The 20,764-nt window shown below is 51.7% G+C and overlaps 1 protein-coding gene across 2 annotated transcripts in view; it reads right to left on the bottom strand.

The window, feature by feature from the left end:
- arhgap35a (Rho GTPase activating protein 35a) overlaps positions 1-20,764 on the bottom strand; it is a 53,278-nt gene that overhangs the window by 23,698 nt on the left and 8,816 nt on the right. The window contains exon 1 of one of the 2 annotated variants that reach the window (XM_088912281.1): positions 8,126-8,197. The exons of the other annotated variant lie outside the window; for it this stretch is intronic. The gene's annotated coding sequence lies outside the window, so the exon portion shown is untranslated. Of the gene's footprint in view, positions 1-8,125; positions 8,198-20,764 lie in introns of those variants that run through there. 2 annotated transcript variants of the gene reach the window in all.

Below are 20,764 nucleotides of genomic sequence, written 5' to 3'. Positions count from 1 at the left end.
AGCATTACAGTGATGACAGAGGTTCCAGTCAGACCTGCTGCTGCCAGATAGCACAAACTAATGGAGAACGTATCTTAAGCTGTCAAATGCTCCATGCATGTTTGCCAACTTACAATTATCCTCAGCTCAAACTTACAACTCGGTTAGCCACAGAAAACGTCACTTTGTGTTTTGCACAAGTCTAAAGGAGACAACACAGATGTGAAGCTTCATCAAGTATCAAACTGCACAGCCTGTTTCCTGGATGGCCACTGTACCACAACTCGTTCCTCGCAACCAGCCCGTAATAGACCACTGGCAGCCAGCATTTGTGAGTCATTAAAGGCTCCCCCCCAGCCCCCATGAAGAGCAGATGGACTGTGTGCCATTAAGCTCCAATATTACCACTTTTACAGTTTCACTCTCTCCTGTCGGCTCAAAATACTGCTGTTCTAAACCAAATAGCAGAACACAGGAGCTGAGAATTGACTGCAAGTGAAGAGACGCGGGACAGGTGTTCCAGGGTTCCTGGATGTGGAAAGCAGGAGGACATGTGTTGCGGGCTGACAACAACTCTTTTTCCCAAGGAAAGTAAACTACCCTGCTGTTCGGCTGAATACAATTCCTGAGGAATTAAGCAAAACTGTCTCTTCTCTGTTTTCATGCTGGGCCAAATAACACTAGAGGGTGTACCCAACCTTTCCTGGGGCTGTTGGTGGTCGACACCCACAAATGACCAGACACACCGGATATGTTTATGAGTGCCGTGGACAGGGCTGCTGTAAGCTCACACTTGGCCGATATCTCCTACAGAAAGAACGCAGACGGAATTCCAGACGGGTCACAGACAGTCAGGACAGCAGCAGACCTCCCTCCCTGACAGAAAATTTGAAGTGAGCAGGTTTATTCATGGGGCAGTTCAGTCAAGTTCCTCAGAGATGAAACTGGAGACTGAACTGTTGCCAGAGGCTATTCATAGATACTGAGCTAGTTCCAGCATGTGAAAGAGACCCACCTTTAACTACTGTACCAAGTCCTGAGCTGCTACACTTTCTGATGAAGCGTTTACTGCTACATTTATAACTGAGACAGTAGGTGACACTTGACCAGCTACATTAAGCTACATTAATCCCATACAAGAAAACAACCCCAACCAGACAATCCTCTGAAGGATGAGCAGCAGCTCAAATGATGCCATTTTCACAGCCTCCCTTCATCTCTGAGCAGCTTATTTTAACAGCCTCACAGAGCCGGCGCTGAAGCTGAAACGCACACCCAGGCAGGCTTCCAACTAGACCAAGGCCGCATCAAAGGAACCGACTCTGTGCGGCGCAGGCTGCTCCAGACTCCAGCCGCTATGCTGCATCTAAGAAAAGACTCCTTGCACACAATTCCCCACTCAGCCCCAGCAGAGCACGCGGGCAGCTTGTGCTGAGCAGAGAAGGAAGGGAGATTCCTCCACAACTGAAGCTGCACATTCCTCAGGCCTCAGGCAGCTGGAACCAGGTCCGGCATTCAAGGCTTCACTTCTGGTTGAAAAAGGACCACACCAAACCAGGGGAAGGAGGGGAGCAGCCATTAAACCTGTGCAGTTCATTTTGTAACTATCTGACAACCCACTTCAGAGTTGATCGTCTTCAGGCGTCGATGACATAATGTTGTCAGTCACTCAGGAACGACCCTGGGCGCTGAGTTAGGATTGGGGGGAGGGCAGAATAAGGCAGGAAAGTACCTCTTCATCCTTCAGCACCTGGAGCTGCTCAGGGCATTTACACTCACTCACAAGGAGCGGCCCTTAATGAGCTCGGACCCCTCCGGGAGAGACGGGCCGCTCTGCTCTAAGTCAGCATGCTGACCCCAATGAGATCATCTGGAGACGCTCTATCATGCCCGGCGCTGCCCCAGCGGAGAGCTGCGGGCCTGTGGGAACACGCCCCCCACAGTGGCCCTCCCGACCCCCCTCCACCTTCGCGCCGAGCCAGCACAGAAACGCCGGCGCGCCTAGAGGGAACGCAGTGCGCAGACAAGCTGCAGATTTGAAACATCATCTCCAGTTCCCGCTTGGATAAAAACCTGGACTTCTAGTTTGGGGGGTATGCCAGAAACCGCAGAGCACAGCCTCGTCAGGTCTTTGTTTTTTTTTTATGCTCGCCAAGTAGAGACCTGCGCAGACAGCTCATGGAGTCACTCCTCTTCAACAATAATAAAAAGGCTGTGAGAATCACTGTGCAGCAGGAAAACAACTGCTTTGCTCACACCGCCATGTGGGAAAGGGTTCAGCTTCCAGCTGTAGCCTGATGTGGGCTGAGCGCGATGCACATCTGTAATTTCCTGTGGGAAAGTCCTAATTTACTAGCAGCCCCACAAAAACGCAGAACTGGATGTCTTACAGCCATTCAAGAACAACTCAGACAAAAATACAAAAACACATGAATATCCAGAAGGTGATCTAGGTCAGGCAAGGCGAACACCTGCAGATCGATAAAGCTGTGCATTAAGAAGGCCAATCCAGGCACGGTTTATTCATGCTTCACTCCTGCAAGTTCATCTTTGAGCTTGCAGGATTTTGTGTAATTAGTGAGCGATTATTACGCCTCCTCTGTCACAAAATCACGGCGCAGAGTCCTGCCACTTACTGGAAACTTCCCAAAGATTGAGGGGAGGGGACCCCATTGTTCACTGCAGCCCCACAGGGGGCACAACCAGCGCTGACAAGTGGCTTCCAGCACCTCAGATCAGTGTCCAGCCAGATCAACTCAATTTCTTTTCTCCGGCAGCAAAGTTTCACTGACAAAATTACTCTGCCTTCCATAAAGACTTGTCCGGCTGGACTCCTCCTTCGTGCTGCTTTTATCAGTGCCCACGGCTGGTTATTAGTCATTTAACACAGCAGTAACAGTCAACATGCTCTGGGCACGCTGACTGAGAAATGGGAACACTCTTCTGGCAAAAGCATCAGTAGTGCACTGTTCTGCAGAGCTCTGACTTTTTGCTGTCCTTCAGTGTCAAACTTTCACAGCCCTGTCTCATTTAGGAGATAAAGAATTTGTCAGATTATTCAAATTATTTCAACTCTCCTGGCATGTTCATGACCAGTTGCTCACTAAGCAGGCTCGATTTTGGATCTGAAGAATTTCGGGCTGATGCACGAAGGAATCGCAGGCATCAGCTGACTGCAGGACGGGATCGTTCTTCCCAGAGGTCTCCTGGAAGAATCGGAGTCAAACGGAAGTGAAAATTCACACAGACCTGAAAATTCATTACAGCACCTTGTACACTTCACAATTAGCAATCAACCTGACAAAATGACTTTTTACAGCAAAGGATCATTTTACCAACTCGTCATACAAGAGACTACAATTTTGGGAATTTGCTTTTGGGGACAGGGCTTTCTCGGAAGATAACTGGTCCATTCAGCATCCGATTCATCTACGCCTGTAAAACACCTTCTTCTCTCTTGATTTTCACCACCTGCGCTGCATATGAAATTAGTCGATTAGGTGAAGCATCCCCTACCCAGCCACGAGCTGGTGTTCTCCAGCCAGCACCAGATGCTAGATGTTTCAAGCACACTGACTCAATCAGAGTGAATCTGCACAGACAGATGTGTGAAGTTATAACATTAACTAATTAGTCTGGCTGAAATGTTAATTTCTGCTTCAGCAGTACAAACCGCATGAGAGGCTGTAGCCTGTAGAGGATGGCTCTCCAATGTCTCATTATCTTTGGGTGATCTGGAAGAAACACACAGAGTGGAATTGTTCAAAACGACTGGACATGTTGCAATTAAGACACTTTAACTACTTTCCTTCTTCGAAGTGGTGTCTTTGAATTTTAAGTTTCCACAGAGGCGTGGGCACCACAAGATCGTACCGCCACCTCCTCAGGCATGAAGGCTGCCCATGCAGAGAAGAACGACCCTCTGGAGACATGCAGCAATGCCAAATGACAAGCAGCCCAATGCTCCTGAGGCCTAGAGTGGAAGGAGCAGGAGGAGGGAGGGGCCAGCCTGCAGCTGCTCTGTGCAGTCGCAGACGCAGCCCTCGCCTGTAGGCCTGCGCAGGACCCAGGATCAGACCCCAGCTCTGCGCAGACTTGTCAAAACTCGTGTTTGATAGGAGCAGGAGCAGTGTGCAAATGACAGGCTGTTTCAGGCACAAAGCCTGTTTTTGAGATTGAAAAGGTGTGGGTAGGAGTGTAATCAACTACAAATCCCTTCAATTAGGCTGCAAGTGGGAAGAGAGCTGTGTTCTGATCTGAGATAGTACCTTCTCCAATGGGAGATTTCAGAAATAAAAGTGAACTTATAAAGGACACAAGATGATAGAGCATGCCTAAAAAAAGCTGCATTCTGGTGCTCTTATCTGTACTTCAGGAATGTGGGAGCAGGGAGACTCCGGCAGGCAGATCCCTGTGGAGCTCAGCAGGCAGGGGCAGACAGCGGAATGGAATGTTCTGTTACCCTGAGCACCGCATGTGCTTCATCAATGACAGAGAACCCAGCTCTCAAACTGAAATTCAAAAGCTAATCCCAATGTTTTAGCAGAACATCCCATCGAGCATCCCCTCCCCCAGTAAGAAAGGAACCCAGACAGCTGGGGAAGAGATCTGAATAAACCCTAACTTGAAGACAGGGGCTCAAGGCCTCGCCTGATCGCCATCAATCAGCCACAGTGCAGGAGTAGCCATTTCGGAGGGGGAGTCTTGCGAATGAAGTGCTTCCTGATGTGATATGAAAGAGGAAATCGAGCGCCGGAGATCCCGGAGCGAGCCCACTGCAGCAAGCCTGCCGCTGCTGTAATGTCACTAATGCACTGCCAGCGCTGGGCCCCCTCCCCCTCGCTCTCTCGGGGGACCCAGCCTGCATTAGTGCAGCGGCAGGGCCGCGCGGGAGCCTGCCTACAGAGCACATTCACCGCACTAGAAGCTCTCTAATGGGCTGGGGGGGTGCAGGTGGGGGTGGGGGCAGACTTGAGTAAATACCCCGGCCTTGTCAGCTGTGTAGGCGCTCAGGAAGACACTTCTGATCGCAGTTCTGCTCTGCAATTCTGTGAAGAAAGCCCCTATCCCAACGGCCTGGATTCCACACGCAAACCCACCAGTACAGCCTGCACTCTCACACACACTCACATACTCACAAACAAACAGACACACAACACACTCACGCACATACTAACCATGCACACACTCGCACACACATTCACATACTCACACACACACACTCCTACACGCACACACACACTGCTATACGCACACTTCACACACTCACGCACTCACTCAAGCACGCACACGCAGTTTCTTCACCCATCAGAGCCGGCGCCCCAGCTCTGCACCGCACTACAACACAGGCTCGTGTAATCCACTAGGGATTTGATCAGGGATTACGGACCTCAGGATTAGGGTGTCACAGCCTTTAGTGCAATCCCAGAATGCTCCCATCAGCAGCCTGGACTGTGTGGGCTGAAGAGAGCGAAGCTGCAGGCAACACGGCCCATCTGAATGACGGGGAGACCAGCAATGGGAGCAGGTGCTAGCAGGATCCACCCCCCAACGGTGTGTCCGGATGGACCAGAACTGGGGGCTGTTTTGGAAAACTAAATACCAGTGTGTAGTGATGGGCAACTCCCCTCCTTTAATCCTGAGCTGGGGTAACTGCTGGCACCTCACCGCAGGCACTGCCTGTACCAGCCTTCGACCACTGGGCAAAACCCTAATCCTCACCGCAGCGTGGAACACACCCCTAATGTTACAGAACTGTTTATCACGTCACCAATATGTTTATAGACAGGTACAATGGATATCTAAACTGAAGTGTTACCACAAACCTAACAAGCTAATCTCCAAGAGTTGCTCAGTAAACCAGTGCTGCTCCGAACATCGTGTCCTGGCCTGGGAGGGTTTCCTATCTGTCCCTGCTCTCGCCGAACCCCGGGTCTGCATCGCTGCTCTGCCCCGGGCCCTTCCCACACCGGTCACCAGTGTCCAGTCACCAGCAGCGGTCAGGTCTGCACACGCCTCAGCACGTGGAGTTGCCAAAACTTTCAAACTTCACAGTGAAGGAGGATTGAACACAAGTCACCAGAAGACTGTCTGCTTCGACTTCCACGATTAGAAACATCACCCACAGGGAGCTCCGAGACAGCCGGATCACAGCCGGTATCTGGAGGGCCGCTGCAGGGGCGCGCAGGGTGTGCTGCCCGTTCGTTCGAGGGCCTCAGCTCGAGGAGCAGCAGCTGGGGCAGCACCTGACCCGACCCGACCCAGCGGGTCACTCGCTCGGAGAAGAGCTCTGCTTTCAGTGGACATGCAGTCCGCGCACTCCCTGCAGGATTGGCGCTGCAGGATCCCATTGAGTTTTCCAGAAAACCGGATTATCACAATCCCCTGTGCAGAGATGCAGTCCATTAGACTGGCAGACAGACAAGGTGGCAGCATTGAGCTCAGAGGGCTCCCAATTCCTATTCCTTCAACTATCTTTAGAACAGAGCTGCTAGTTTCCTGCTGCCAGCAACAGAGCCCTTTTGTCTTGTAATCACTCTCTAAACATTTTGGTCCCATACATGTCTATCTACTCAAAACACAACGGCTTCCCTTGCGATAACACACTACTCTGCACTGAGGTCTGCTTCTCTCTCATGTACCAGAGGGCTGCTGGGAACCTGTCTGGCTCCCCAGCCTCGTTACAGAGCACCTGTCCACCTCACCCACAGGGCAGATGGGGCTCCTGGAGCTCCAGCAGCGGGCCCGCCTGCCCCTCCACTGTCTCAGCACAGCAGCAGCAGCTCCACAGCTGGGTTGAAACAGAGCATGAGCTCACAGGCCGCTAGGCTGGGCCACACTGAACCACAACACCTGGAATCCCGCGAAGGCTGAAGGGCACAGCCCCACGGGTAACTCATCGAGGGCTGCTCCCTATCCCGGCTCACACAGGTTCACCCCACCTCTCGCAGCTCGCGAATCCTCAGGCCTGAGCTCTGCTGGGACCTGAGTCTGGGCCCTGGCTGCAGGAACAGAGCAGCAAAGAACTTCCCACTGTGAGAGGAAGGCTGATCTGCTGCCTCTTTTCTCCCGCGCTCCTTCTCGCACACGGGAAGCACTGCACCATGGACTCCTGCAACCAATTAAGCCGGATATGACAGTGTGCGACTGTGTGGGGATTCATGGATCTCAGCCAGCCGCCCGTTTCCTGTGTCGTCGGCCGGTGACGGTGCTCCATGTGAACTGTACGAGGACCAGCCCGGCGCTCAGGGCAGCCTGCGTGCACAGAGCGGGCCCCAAGCTCTCCATCAGAACAACGCCACTGGGGTTGACTCTCACATGCTCTGCAGTAACTCGGCTCCCCTGGGGAGAGATGCACCCAGAGCAAACTGATGAAGCAGACCTTCCCATGTCTTGACTACAGGCACAAACCAGCTGAGAGGTGCTAGGTGCAGCAGGTTGTACAACCACACTTGTGTGTGGGACACACCCAGGTCCCACAGCACGTGCAGGAGCCTGCTCTCAGTCTCTCGCTAACGAAGGCACTGATCTACACGGCACTCGTTCACAGCTACACACAACGGCGCAGTCAGTAGACCAAAAGAAACGAAGCTCTCGGGTGCATATTTACTGTTGCCAAAGCTACTGAGGAACAGCTGCATTCCAGATGCTCGGAACCACGCCCATATCTCATATAGTGACTTTCACAGCTGCGTTTTACAATCATCTCGAAAAAACTGCAAGAGGAACGAAGCAGCAAAGAAGCAAATGTAAGGTGAGCTAAACCACCTGCTACTCTAAATCACTGGACCCCAGAGGTAATGCTTGTCAAGGAAAAACACCAACAGGCACAAGTGGAAACTGTGTGAATGTGCAATTAAAAGCACTTCAAACAAGAAGAAGCAGCACTTCTGTACACACAGACTGGTAGGAGTGTGGATCAAGCTGCCCAGCCATGTTATTAAAGTCGACACCTAAATGAACCCATTTGGGTTTAATTCATGACAAACTACCTATGGGCCAGATGAGTCCAATGGCTCCTCTTGTCTGGAACTGCTCTCATGTTCTGAGGTACTAAACATAAACACAAGACACAGCGGATGACAGGGAAGACAGATTGAGGGAGACATGCACTTTAACAGGTACTAAGATTCGTACTCAGACCTACATCTCACAAGCCTCCGACGCTGACGTACTGAAGAAATCAAGTGACGTCTGCAGGAAGGTGGCTCTGCTGGTTCTGCTTTCACCACGCTGACCTCTGGACGACCACGAACTCCAAGCCAGAACTTGCCCGACTCTCACACAGCGGACAGCAGCACCGCCAGCCAGGTCACTGAGCAGAGGCGCTGATGCTCGTTTCGATAAAAGTCCCTTTATGGCTCCATTACAATAAGAACTTTTCATCTGAATGAAACAGCCTGACATTTACCTCCACACCACAATCTTCACACTGAAAAAACTCGTTAACAGCTAATGTCACCGTCATTCAAACCCTCCCACCTTGGCTATTTAATCAAATTTTTTAACAATCCTTTCTGTCCTAATCTTGGAGGTTTACGACCTCCCCTGTTAAATGCCTGTGATTAGCTCCGGCACATTGTTATTAGCCGACTTTCTGTAACTCATGACTGATGTGTCCCTGTTGTCGCACTGTACACAGTTCCCAGCCAGCTGGAAAGAGTCCCCTCCCCCCTCCCTCCACTCACACGCCTTCCACCAATCAGGGACCCGTCACCCCCAGCAACGGAGTTGGGGCAGGTCGGCCTAGTGATGTCACAGGAGTCTTTTCAGATGGGGCTATAAAGCCCTGGAATGAGGAAGGTGTGCATCAGGCAGTGTGCCAGCGAGAGCAGGCAGGCATGTTAACCCTTTCCTTCCCCAGCCCTACACGCAGGAACATCTACATCGATATACAAGGGGGGTGAAAGCACTCTCCTCGAGTAACCGTGTACATACATGTGGTAACATGCAATGAACCCAATTTTATGAAAACTCATGTTCATGCTACGATCTTGCACATAACCTAATTGAAGTGGTCTTCCTCCCGCTATACCACTGTGCATCTTGTAGTGGTTTTTCTAATAAATTCAGATCAGGTTTCTTAACAACACTCATGTGCTGGAAGCAGAAACACGGCGCTTAGCTGAGCTGGCTAGGACGTGGGAAACCCAAACTGGGTTGAGCACCAGCAGAAGAAGAGCCAGCGGAGAGAGAACAATGGAGTTGGGGTTCTTTGGAATGGAACCCCAGAATGCAGCCTCCCTACTGTATTCGAATCACCCCCTTCCTCTGTTCAGAGCTGGTACCACCTCTCACTGCTGCTCCGAGCTGGAACTGAACTGCCTCTGGTTAACAGCAGCTCAGGCTTTGCTCCCTGCTAATGCCAACTGATCTGGCATCACTAGAGGCTGCAGCGAAGAACCACTTTTCAGCAGCACAGAAATGGCGCATGTCTCACACGTGGAAATGCACGTAAAACTGAGAACAGGAGGCACTTCCCTCCACAGAGGGCTGTGCGAATCTGGAACAGGCAACCCAGGTACATTGCTGAAGTTGAAGAGACCACAGAGAGATCCCGAGATTAATTAGCTCCTAACTAGCTAACAGGCTGGACAGGCCAATGTCTCCTCTCGTCTGTGACCCTTCCTAAGAGCTGGGCTGCTCTGTTCACCTGGTCAGGTCCGCAGGACCATGCTGGAGCTCCCGGACCAGAACACGCAGCCCGGCGCACGTGCAGACCCGACAGAGGACTCACACCCCTCGAACCCACACAGACCCCAGCGCTCGCCGCGCTGCAGCCGGGGAGCAAAGGGACTCTGCTTTCACTTGCCCAGCTCCTTCAAGGAAGGATCTGATTGGTTTGGGGGCACGGGGGGCGAGAGCGAACACGCCCACATGAATGACCTGGAGGCAGCTGGTTCGGAACATCAAAAAAGCTGCGATAACATCTCCAGCAAGAAGGGTGTGAAAGAAAAACAATCATGCAGGTTTAACAGAGAGAGAGGAGAAAGAAAAACAGCTCCCAGCCCCTCGGGGGTTCACTAGAGGAGAACCCCAATCTGAAACACTGGCACCCCCATCAGGGTGTTAGCACCCTCTCTGATCACCATACCCCACCCTCCTCCCAACACTCCTGCTGGTGAGGTGTCCCAGGACAGTTCCAATACCAGTTCTAGTTCCGGTCAGTCCAGCAGGCAGGAGAGCTGTCCTGTTGGTGTTCGAGGGTGGCCGGTGCCGGTGCCAACAGATCTGGGCCCGGCCGGCTGGAAGAACCAGCAAACCTGAACCAGGAACAGTGTCCCTGCCAGGACTTTATAGAAGAAGCGCCTTTCAATGCCCCCTGACCCACTGGCCCTCGCAGCAGTCACTCTGTCGGGGGACAGGGGGAAGGTCATCATTCCCTTTAAAACCAGCGCTCTAAAACTACAGCCTCGCTTCGATCTCGTGACCTGAAACAACCAGAACCTCATTTAATGAGAAGTAGCTTTCCTGAACATTTGCTTAGAATATGAGAGTGAAAATTAGGGTGTCGTTCCAAAGCTCATCTGGATCACACCAAGCAGACTGAAAAGGGTGCTATGTCAGAGACTGAGGACTGCGGCCCCCTGAGCAGACCCTAGGCATGAGGGCAGGGGCCTGCGGGAGGGGCTCAGGTCATTCGAGGTCAAGCACCCCCAGAGCGCAGGAAACATTTGTCCATTTTCCCCAAAAAACACTCTCCACAAGAGTAAACTTAAAGACGCAGAGAAGGATCCAGCTTGATAGAATCAGACATGCCAACAAGCAGGCCCCAGACAAACCCCTGCCCTGGAGAGGAATGATTTCTCAACCGCTAGCAGTGCAGCTGCAGTACAGCTCCCGGAGAGGGAGATGGATCCACAGCTCGCTGGTTCTCCGGGCCCGGTCTGCGCCCACACCCCTGCGGCCTGAGGGGCACTCAGAGAAAATAAAAGACTCAGAGTCGTTTCCATGTGCTGCCAGGTAATGGCAAAGGGTGCCAGACAATACGCAAGTGAGTCATTTCTTCCCCTGCCGCCCTGTTGAAATGCCTCCCCAGGGCCACAGTGGTGCACAGTTCATTCAAGGGCGGCTAAAGAGCTGTCGACCAGCCTGCCTCCCCACAGCCCTCAGCCACTGTACACCAGGGCACAGTCATCAGTCAAGCATTAGCCAGAGGACACTGAAAGCTTAGGGGCAGTGCACTTAAAACAGAGATTATGGAGCAGATCGTTACACAATGGGTTGTGGGAGTGTGGAACAGGATACCCTCACTCCTTTTGAGAAACGGCTAGATGCTCGGATCACTGCGCTGGACCTCTCCCGCGTTGAGATTATACCAGGTGCTGGATATTTCATTCTTGTTGCTTTGTTTTAGGGCTCTGGATCAAAAATAACTTCACCTTTCTGAGCATCGTCGGTGTAAATCAATTCAATCAAAACACCTTAGAAAACCCTGGAACGTCTCGTTGTGCCGCGCAGGGGGGCGTGAGCATGACGCGGCTCTCCCGTGCCACCGGCCTGCCCCTCGCTCGGCCGCCCGCGGTCAGGGCACAGCCCCGCGCTATCTGCCCCTGCCTGGGAGGGAAGCTGCAGAACGGGATTCTCGATATCAGACTTCCGAGAAGGGTCAAACTGTGGTTTTAGTGTTCAAGTTAGTTTTGCTCGGAAAGAGTTTACAAAAATAACCCATTTGAGCCGTGAGCACAGGAAGCGAGATAAACGAGCCCCGCTCGGTGCTCCTGCGCCCGGTGACGAAGGGGGGCGCAGAGCATCGCTGCAGCAGCACAGGCCCAGCGAGCGCCGCTGCCTCCTCCCTCCTAGCCCGCCACAGAAATCCCTGCGGCCCCTTCCATCCACATCCCACCAGTGCCAAGGGGCTGCACGGCAGGAGTGATTAATGCCCCAGAATCCCATTCCCACAGATTCAAGACTACAGCAGGGGGAGAGCAGCCTGATCGCTCTGCACCTGAGGCCACCTGGCTGATCCCAGGATCTCCTCCGACCAGAGAATCAGCTTGTTCCATACACCCACTACCCTTTTGGTACCGGATTTAAATTCACTTGCACACAGTGTCCTCTTGTGCCCCCTGGTTCATATTTGACTGCTCATTCATGAAGCTCTCAGGGGTGACTCTGTTGTTGCCTTTAAGTACTTGTAACAGGTCCCCTCGCAGTCTTGTCTGCTCAAGAGCAGAAAGGTTCAGTTCTTTCAGCCTGTCAGTGTAGCACATTCCCTTAAGACCTGCAATACATCTAGCTGGAGTGGTTCTAGAGCAGCAGTATCTTCTTTGCAACAGTATATTTTTGTCTTGTTCTAAATGAAGCCTACCTCACTGACATGGGATCCACTCCACAGAAGGACAAGGCATCCTCAGCGTGGTCAGTGCAGCTCTGCCTGCTGCAATTCCTGGGCTCAAACCCCCTCATGCTAAAGCAGAAGAACCGATGAGAATCCCACCGCACAGCTGTCCAAACCACTCCAGGCAGGGCTGCAGGGCTTCTGCACTTAACACCGCATGTCTGTTCCAGACTTGCTCCCTTTACGTTGAGGGAATGTGCCCGGGCAGGTGCACGAAACTCAAGCACAGTTACATGGCAGTTTCCTGCTTCTGCTGTACGGTTTGTGCAAAACAGGGGCTGCATACAGATCCCAATTGCCCAAAACAAACCATAGCACTTTGCACTGAGTCTTCCCGGCTTCTGTACTAAAGAGAAAATGGCATAATTCACCCCACAACCCCAGACTGCACAGTGTCTAATGACATTCGGGAGACTGGATGTCACTCAAGGCCCTCAGCTGCCCCCCCCTCCACAGGCCTGCTGGAAATGGGGTCTGCTGCCCGGAGAGCAGCTCATACTTGTGGTGGCAGTCAGGATTAGACCCCTGGGTGATGGGCGCCCACACCCCCCGCAGTGCGTCATCAGGACCGCTGACTGACACTGACTGAATCCCACCAACAGGCTGCAACAGAAGATCTCTGCACAAGCCACAGGACACTTCTGTGATTTTAAGACAGGATTTTACAAAGTCAGGGTGTTTGCAAGAAGCAAAAACGCCAGAAACAATAAAATAATTTTAATTTATTTGGTGATATGTTTGGAAAAGGTTTTTCGGGCTAAATGGTCACAGGATTACTTTACAAACCTATTACATATTACCCTAGACCTTCCATCGGCAAAAACATAACACTTTTAAAAAGAACTGACTTCAGTGGAGTGTTTTAATAGACAATGAACAGGAAACAGTAAAGCAACACCAGCAAAGGTGCAGCATGAAAAGGATTAGTGTTGTGTAAGAATTCAAAATGTGCTCACTGAGAACAAACCGTCACACCAGCTGGCACAGAATACACTGACCGGGACAGGGCCAGCTGAAAAAAATGTCTTCATATTCGGACACCTTAGCTCACCAACCGACTAACGGTACTGACCTGGCAGGGTTGATCAGTGAGAAGAATCTAGAGGGGTTTGAGTTGACCTGACAGTTTTCAGTTACACATTGTGGACAAGTAACGAAAAGGCCAGCAAAACACTTGGACCTACTGTTAAGAATTAAGAATTGAAATCAGTTTCAGGTACCACAGCGCTGCCTTCTCCCTGGCCTGAAGGGATTGTCACACTCAGGCTGGGTGCGGGAACGGAGCCTCTGGTGCCTGGAGCAGGGAGGACTCCATGGGGACTGGACTCACGGAGGCAACATCTTGACAGGCAGTGACTAGGTCAGCACGGGGGCCTGAGGATCAGCAGTGCACACGGCCTGGGACTCGAGACAGAAAGCAGAGGCTGCGCTGTGCTGTGGGAAGCTTTCAAGTACAGAAGGAGTCCACAGAACATGAAGATACCAGAAGAGAAGCAACTTGTGCAGAACAGCCTCCTCTCGCTTTGTGTCCATAAAGGCAGCACTGCATACCAGGCACCACTCTAGAGAATGAGCAGCCTCAACACTAACTGAAATGTAGGACACGCTGACGTGGATCTGTTATTTTAGTTTGGAGAGAGGAAAAAGAGGATCCCTGGATGATCTAATCAAATCTTTCAACATTACAATAGGAACTCAGCGATCTCAACCCCAAATCTGAACTTCCAGCTGAACACAGGGGCCAGAAAGAGAGTTGGGGCAGAGACTGCAGACACAGAAGAGAATCTGCCCCTCATGCAGCGGTGTGTGGTGTGTTGTGGTGTGTTGTGGTGTGTTGTGGTGTGTTGTGGTGTGTTGTGGTGTGTTGTGGTGTGTTGTGGTGTGTTGTGGTGTGTGTGTGTGGTCCTCCTCTGCAGCACAGACATCAGTGTGTCACCCCCACTGCAGCACAAGGCAGTTCCTCTAACGGGGATCATTGTCCAGCCACACTCCGACACCAGGCAGGCACTCTCCTCTGCGCTACAGCGGCGCTGTGCTCCGACCCACCACCAAACAAGCTACTCTGCCACATGGCTTTCGAGACCGACGCCTCTCCGAGCCCCACAACCCAGCCTCCCTCCCGACCCTGGCTGGCTCTGTGCTCTGTGCTCTGTGCTCTGTGCTCTGTGCTCTGTGCTCTGTGCTCTGTGCTCTGTGCTCTGTGCTCTGTGCTCTGTGCTTCCACTCGTGTGTGCGCAGCGTGTTTCCTGCTTACACACAAGCGCGCCCAGCACAGGACACTGTAACCCTTCGTAAAGACCTGCCACCTAACCCCAGACCTTCATTAACCTCAGTATTACTGGGAATGAGAAAAGCTGGGACCTGACCTGCTGCCTAACAGAGGCCAGCGTCAGGAGAGCTCAGGCTCCAGCACTGTGCTGCCCTCAGAGGCTTCATACAGTTCCAGAACCTGTTCAAGGCACAAGGGGAAAGAGGCACTCTGCTGGCCCTGGGAGAGCTGGTGCAGTGCAGCACAGTGGCACAGTCTCATCTCGGAGCGCAGAGCTGCACTACTGTGCAGAATCAGCAATAATGCTAAAAGCCGGCACTGCTCAGCACCCTGACACACACGCAGAAGACCTGCATCGAACACGCCCACCACTCCCACAGCTCTCGACATCGCTCCTCTGCGACGGGCTACAGGCGCTCTTTCTCAGCTGTCCCGGCCTGTGCGTCACAGGCGTGGCGAGGGCCACGGGATCTCGGGGTGCTCTCGCTCTGCTGTCCGTGCTCAGGGGGACACTCAGCACTCCTGATGGTTCAAGCTCACCTCAATTCAAGGCCAGGTTAGCTGCTGAGGCCCTGGAGGCCCCGAGAGGACCGGTTTTTGGGGGAGCCCACTGATCGCGTGATCGACAAGCTACTGATGAATTACACAGGTGGCCTTCTGCCACTCAGCACGGTCCAGGGACTGAGCCCCTCAGCCACACTGAGAAACCCAGATCACAAGTTTGCAGACGCGCGTGGAGAAAGGTGAGCGCGCCCGAGCAGCCCTGGCGGGGAATGGCTGGTTGACCACATCCAGTTTCGATTCAGCCTCACAAACCACAGCGGCGGAAAGTGGGCAGAGTCTCCCCGCTCCTCCGCGCTCCTGGGGGAGGAGGGACAACTGAGAACAGCCGAAACTCCAAATGAAGGATCATTTAGAGGAATGAAGAAATAACCGGTTAGATTCCTCTGCCCCTCCCCTGCACTGGAATACGTGCTTGAATCTATTCCTCTTGCACAGCCTCCAGCACACACCCTACCTGCCTGAACTGCATTCCAACAGCTCCACGCTGAACAGTGACCTCAGACAGGCTATTGAGCTGGTTTGGTAGGTCATTTAGTGAACACAGAAATTTCCTCGAAGATTCTAGGAGTTTGGCTGGGCAGCTTGTTACAGACACCCACCACTCTTTGCATAAGGGCCCAGCTCCTGCTTTCAGAACTTGCACACCCCTGCATGAGTTACACTGTTTAACTGCAATCCCTTTGACCTCGTGTCACTGCAAACTGACGCCCGTCTATCTGCACAGGAAAGCTGATCCCACAGGGCAAGTGAGTCAGGGAGCGCGAGTTTGTGTCTAAACACGCGAACAGGCCATCTCGGACCAGCCTCTCCATCCACACAGACACATAACACGCTTAGTCATACTGTCACAAAGACAAACTTTAACTTGGAACTCCCCACTGGAACGGCAGTGTGCCTCAGCCCTGGACCGCACACAGAAGGGGGACAGACTGCACCCCAACACTGAAGCACAGCGCACACAAGGCAGCATGGCCAGGAGCTTGCTGGGAGCTACCTCAGCTGCTGCTCAGTAATTGGTGCCAAACAGTGATCAGTAGTTTCCTAGGCTCAAAGACATGTCCCACCCTACACCGACAGGCCGAAAGAACTGAATCTCTTTGTGTTTGAGCAAAGGAAGACTACAAAGGGACCTGATCCAAACATTTAAAATCTGAAAAGTCACTGACAACCAACCCACCAGACTTCTTGTGAATGGGCAGCGAAACACAAACCACAGGACAGGAAGATCATTTAAAACCAAAAGCTGGAGACACTTCTTTACACAAAGGGTTGTGGGAGTATGGAACAAGCTGTCCGGCCATGTTCATGAAGCCAAAATCTTAGTTTCTTTCAAGAAACAGCTGGATGAGATCCTGGGATCAATGAAGTACTAACTATCAAAAAGGCTAAATGGGCTTGAAGAGTTCCTCTGATTTCTAATCTTTCTTATGTTCTTATCTGGCCTGCAGTGCCTGTGGGGTTATTAGCAGCTTACTCGATCCAACAGGCTCATCCTCTTATTTCTGAAGGGATCACGGAGATTCTGCTCCAGCTGACTCGTCTGCTTTCTGTCCAGACCCCTGTGACTCTTGGTGTAAAGGGCTGTCAGCTGTTTCTCAGCCGAGTGCCGCCTGCTGTCCCAGGTCCTAGTCTTGCTGCCGAGACTGAGGCAGTCAGCTCGGCGGTTCTGTTCCTGCCTTTCAGGATTCTGAGATCTATAAACGGCCTGTTCAAGCACGGCTGGATGAGTTCCTTGGATCAACTACTAACTACCGAATGGCCCAGATGTGCCGGATGACTCGCCTCCTCTGTCACCCTTCTTCATGCGTCCCTGATCCTGTGTCACACATGCAGGCTTGCAGAGTCAGGTCTCGTAGCCACACAGCAGTGACACAGAGAAGAAGCTCGGATGATGTGTAATGATCACCTCCCACATCAGGACCGCAGCTCTCGCCCCTCCAGAGCGCTGGAAGCCAACAACAAACACAACTACAAAAAGCCCCGAGATCAAAAGTACTGCCGTGCATTATGGGGAAATAACGAGCGGCTGTAAAGTTGTGCTGATTAAAGAAACGGGTGACTAGCCTGAGGGACTTTAACAAGCTTCTAAATGCAGCAGTGCATCTAGAGTGCGTGATAAAAAATGATCTTTTCAACAGAGCTGTGCAAATCTGGCCTCGGAAAACAGAATGTGTATTACATAAGCGTGATTGAGAGGACACAGCAGACCAGGAGAGGAAGACGGAGCAGAAAACAGGGGTCAGGAAAGGCCGGACTAGAGAAGTGCTCACTCTCACTCTGACTCCTGGACACCCAGTTTTCCCACTCGGCGCAGCAGCTCGAGCAGCAGAGAAGACCCACTTACAGAGCAGGACAAACTACAGCACAATCCACCCTCACAGGGGACTTTGTTGAAATCCAAAAAGATGACAAGAAAAAATGACAATGTATGAACTTCTACCTTGATCCTGCAGGAAAATTCCATGAATTCCTTTCTTCCGAGCCTCCCTGCGCGCCACGGTCGGCCTCACAGCACGCAGAGGTCACCAGCCAGAGAGCCGCGTCCCCAGTTTCTGAGCCCCCCACCGAGCCTCCGGTGCGCCTCTGCACAACAAGGGGTTCGCTGTGTGGGAACAGGGTTGCTGCTGTGAAGGGACAGGAAGAGTGCGACCCCACTGCAGGAACAGCCCCCTGCTCGTGGCAGATCAGGACAGAGGCAGTGAGGAGGCGAGGTACTGGAGGACTGAGGGAGTCGGGGACCGGGGAACTGGGGGACTGCACAGCTGCAGTCTGCACAGGGGACCTCTCTGGGCTGCCTGGCTGTACAGACCTGTGAGTGTCGGTGGGAGAGTGGAGTGAGGACCACTGTGGTGGCCATAACCAGAACTCCCTCCGACTCTGCACACTCCAGCGAACAGCTGGGGGCCTGAGCGTCATGAAGAGAAGAGGAAAGTCCTCAGGGGACACCCAGGCACTCCAGGAGAAAGGGGGTTAACGCCTGATTCCCCTCTCCGCCCAGAAAGCCACGAGCTCTCACACGGTTCGGATGAGATCAGCATTCCTAAGCAGTCCTTTCCTGGCACAGCCTTCCTGAGGGAGAGTCCCAGGGAGAGCTCAGGCCTGGGAAGAGGTCTCCACCACACAGCCGCCCTCTCCAGCCTGTACCACAACCCAGCTCGGGAGCAAACCAGCACCGTCTCAGCCATCTTGCACAGATTAGACTGACAGCACTTGCATCTCTCCTTCATCAGTACAATTTGTACAGGAGCCTAAAGATCAGAAAAACGGAAATGGATCAAACTGCTGTGCAGCAGGAATTTGTCCCCCTGGACGCAGGAGTCTGAGCTGCAACACTGACACTCCCAGTTTCCCACTCTGACAGCAGCCACACGAGTCTGACAGCTGGATGGGCACAATATTCAGAAAACCTCCAGGTTCCACCTCATCCCTGTTTGTTTTGACGGGAGAAGCCCAAGCTGAGGCTGAATGAAGAAAAAATAAGGTTTGGGACTGAAGAGCACGTTCCACCAGTGCTGGGCTCTGGCCAGTGAAGGGAGTCTCTCAATCTACATTACCCATGCACAGAATTGCAGTTTTGTCTGGGGGTTCCTAATATTCTGCCCAGCTCCTGATGCCAGGAATTGAGAGGACCCCCAGAAGACACTGCAGACCCTGCAGGCTGGAGCTCAAACACAATCACGACACACCTTCATCTGACTCATTCCTGAAGCCCACTCACAAGCTCGGAGTGTCCGAAAGAAATGAGATATTCTTGCTCAATTCCAGCCTTGAATTCTACCGTCCTGCTGTCCTGTATTTTTAAGAAAAGCATGCCAACAGCCATCGTCCATCTTTTCCAATTTTATACTGAAATGGGATTTTCTGTGAACATCATTAGTTACACCTCAGTCTGGGGCCTGTAGATTATGCCTAATTAAGAGGCTTAACGTGGCTTAAACCTCCATGCAAAAGACAGTATTATCGGTTAACCTGCTGAAAAGATGTTTTTCCTTTTTCTTTTCTGGCGCGAGGAGCATATTAACGCACTCAGCAGGTCTCTGCACAGTCCTTGGACTCGCACTGCTGCTGGATGTGTGGTGCTGCTGCAGAGGCACAGCAGACTGTACCTCTTACAATAGGCTGGATCAAGCATTCATCTGCAGGGAGGCCGGTCATTTCTAGAAAGTCCTTCGAAACTCCGTATGATACTATAATGACCTGGAGGAGGCAGTGAAGATCTGTTTGCTCATCTTGTATAATGATAGCATGCATTAGCAGGGCAATGTCTTCCTCTACCCAAGTGCTCTAAAGAGGAGATCAAACAGGCCAGTTTCCAATGGGCACTGAACCACTGGACAAGCCAGCCAGCAACACCACAGGGAGAGTCTGCCCACTCAAGCTTTCGCCCATCTGTGTCGTTTCTCCATCATGCAAGCAGCATCACCATGAGCAGAAGTTAGATAATGCTAAGAAATGTGGACTTTGGTGTGGACACTATCAAAAACTTCACAGACAGAAGCCAACAGAACAAGGCCAAGATTGTCTCATTCAGAGAACTGCTGTAGTAAGAGGAGTATTCCCAGCACAATGGCACAGATGTTGGCCCAATCCCTCCCCCCGCCTCAGTGCTGAGTTTGGGTGTGCTCTGTTTTGAGCTTGGTGATGTATCTTATGCATTTTCTCCCTGTCAAGATGACTCAAGGTCGTATAGACGGCTAACTCATTGAACCACTCATTTTTCAAAATATAAAGAAATCTATTTAAAAATAATATTTAAATAATTGAATAATCTGAAAATTGTGGCAAAGTTCTGTAACAGCTGTCAGCGAAAATGTAACAGGGAAATCTGAGAATCAAGACCTGTCATGCAAACCCGTGTGTGATCATCAGTGCTTGAGGGCTTCCTCGATGCTCAAGTGAAAACCACACTGAGACACCACTTGAGGCAATACTGATGTAGAAACGTTTTCTGCTCACTTGGTCTGGTCCAGTGAACACATGATCCCCCTTGAGCCCTGAGAGTGTGCAGAGTTTAGGATCTTCTAAATTACTTTTTCACTGACAGTGAGCAGTCATACTAGCAAAACCCAGTCAACAAATAATATGAAATAATCCATGCCTGGCACTTCTTAACAGATCTATCATTATGATTCACTGTGATAGAGGAAATTCAGGTAATGGTAGATTCTCTCTTAGAGATAATGAAAAACTACACCACCCATGATCCTTTGCTTCAGGCTAAAGGGCGTGTTTACAGGCAGCCAGTGAGGCTACCAGCGACAAGAGCTCAGCTCAGAGAATGGAGGACAGTTCAGAGATCAGCAATGCAACACAGACTTCCAGGTCACACGACACCCAGCACTTTTAATACGCTTGAGCAAAGACACTGGTTGTGAAACACAATTAGGAGCTGCTGGTTATTGAGTAGGAAAAAGAAGGACTAAGAATAACCCGAGAGTTATTATTCTTTAGAATCAGGTCTCACTCTTCATCTTCATGTTTAAGGAAAACGGATCAAATCTACGTTCAGGGTCCTGTGAGCCTGGAGCAAACTTCTTGAAGTGCTTGTCCAAGCTCTTGCTGTAGGATCGTCCGAGACAGCGCCCGACAGGATTACTGACTCATTAGACTGC

Source organism: Atractosteus spatula, chromosome 3, assembly GCF_055471065.1.
Source record: "Atractosteus spatula isolate fAtrSpa1 chromosome 3, fAtrSpa1.hap1, whole genome shotgun sequence".
NCBI classification, from domain to species: domain Eukaryota; kingdom Metazoa; phylum Chordata; class Actinopteri; order Semionotiformes; family Lepisosteidae; genus Atractosteus; species Atractosteus spatula.
The sequence above is the reverse complement of the archived record's forward strand: the minus strand, read 5'-3'. Positions and strand labels throughout refer to the sequence as shown.